The sequence below is a fragment of the Mustelus asterias genome, chromosome 21 (assembly GCF_964213995.1).
Source record: "Mustelus asterias chromosome 21, sMusAst1.hap1.1, whole genome shotgun sequence".
NCBI lineage: Eukaryota > Metazoa > Chordata > Chondrichthyes > Carcharhiniformes > Triakidae > Mustelus > Mustelus asterias.
In genome coordinates, this window is record NC_135821.1 from 7,701,534 (window position 1) to 7,703,891 (window position 2,358).

The window sequence follows — 2,358 nt, forward strand, 5'->3', positions numbered from 1 at the left end:
CACTCTCTCTCTCCCTCTCCCTCTCTCACCGGGCACGCGCCACACGCGCCCGGGCACGCGCACCCCGCTCCCGGGCACGCGCACCAGCCAAAGTTGCCCCAAGTCTCAGTGTCAATCTGTAAAGATCACCCCCCCAGCCCCCATGCCCCAGCCCCCTTCCCCCAGCCCCAGCTCCTTCCCCCAGCCCCCATTCCCAGCCCCAGCTCCTTCCCCCAGCCCCCATTCCCAGCCCCAGCTCCTTCCCCCAGCCCCCATTCCCAGCCCCAGCTCCTTCCCCCAGCCCCCATTCCCAGCCCCAGCTCCTTCCCCCAGCCCCCATTCCCAGCCCCAGCTCCTTCCCCCAGCCCCCATTCCCAGCCCCCAGCTCCTTCCCCCAGCCCCCATTCCCAGCCCCCAGCTCCTTCCCCCAGCCCCCATTCCTAGCCCCAGCTCCTTCCCCCAGCCCCCTTCCCCCTTCCCCCAGCCCCAGCTCCTTCCCCCAGCCCCCATTCCCAGCCCATTCCCCCAGCCCCAGCTCCTTCCCCCAGCCCCCATTCCCAGCCCCCAGCTCCTTCCCCCAGCCCCCATTCCCAGCCCCCAGCTCCTTCCCCCAGCCCCAGCTCCTTCCCCCAGCCCCCATTCCCAGCCCCCAGCCCCCTTCCCCCAGCCCCAGCTCCTTCCCCCAGCCCCCATTCCCAGCCCCCAGCTCCTTCCCCCTTCTCCAGCTCCTTCCCCCAGCCCCAGCTCCTTCCCCCAGCCCCCATTCCCAGCTCCTTCCCCCAGCCCCCTTCCCCCTTCTCCAGCTCCTTCCCCCAGCCCCCATTCCCAGCCCCATTTCCAGCCCCCATTCCCAGCCTCAGCCCCCAGCCCAGGCAATGATCTCTCTCTCCCCATCACTCTGTAATTCGCTGCCTTAGTAACAACACAAACCTCTCTCTCAGTGCAATCTGCAAACCAGAATCAGGCACACAAAATACCAGCAGCACTCTGGCCATTCAGCCCTGCTCCACCATTCACAGAATCCCTCCCGGGCAGAAGGAGGCCATTCAGCCCATCGAGTCTGCACCGACCACAATCCCACCCAGGTCCCATCCCTGCAACCCCACATATTTACCCCGCTAGTCACTACGGGGCAATTTAGCATGGCCAATCCACCTAACCTACACATCTTTGGACTGTGGGAGGAAACCAGAGCACCCGAAGGAAACCCACGCAGACACGGGGAGAACATGCAGACTCCCCACAGTAAAACACTGCAGTTGCTGGAAATATTAAATAAAAACAGAAAATGCTGGGAAGATTTAGGAGGTCTGGCAGAATCTTTTGTTTTCATTCATTTGTGAGGCATTGGGCATCACTGGTTGGCCAGCGTTTATTGCCCATCTCGAGATGCCCTTGAGAAGGTGGTGGTGACAATTGAGTGTCTTACTGGGCCATTTCAGAGGACAGTTGAGAGTCAACCACATTGCTGTGGCTCTGGAGTCACATGTAGGCCAGACTGGGGTAAGGATGGCAGATTTCCTTCCCTAAAGGAACCAGACGGGTTTTTCCGACAATCGACAATGGTTTCATGGTCATCAGTAGATTCTTAATTCCAGATTTTAAAAAAATTGAATTCAAATTCCACGATCTGCCGCGGCGGGGTTCGAACCCGGGTCCCCAGAACATTAGCTGAGTTTCTGGATTAATAGTCTAGCAATGTCAGAGGGTCAGTACTGAGGGAGTGCCGCACTGTCAGGGGATTTGTACAGGGGAGGTTTGGCACCATGCGCTGTAAGATTTGGGGAGATGTTGGAACGATGGTTAGTTAAAATATAAAGAGCCCAGTCTAGGCCTCAAGGTTCTCCTATTAGTGAATCACCCAGTCGTTCTCCCGTGCAGCCTCAATAGTCAAATAGCCAGCCTGGGATCACAATGCCAGCCCTCTGCTGGCCAGCCCCCAATCACAGTGACACGTAGCCAGGGTCACTCACTGTCCTGGGTCACTAGGCCATCGCCTCTCCATTGTGGAGAGAGAAACAAGAGTTAATGTTTTGAGTCCATGTGATTCTGCGTATATTTACTTCCTTCACCAGATTAATCCTTGTGACGGCAGGATTGTCTTATGAGGAAATTGGGTCGGTATAAGAGAAAAGAATAAGAGGCATCCTCATTGAGGCTTACAAAGTTGTTATAGGGTGGATTTAGATGTTAGCCCTGGCTGTTGAGTCTAGTAAGTAGTCTCACAACACCAGGTTAAAGTCCAACAGGTTTATTTGGTAGCAAAAGCCACTAGCTTTCGGAGCGCTGCTCCTTCGTCAGGTAAGTGGGATTTCAGTTCACAAACAGTGAACTGTGCTACCAAATAAACCTGTTGGACTTTAACCTGGTGTTGTGAGA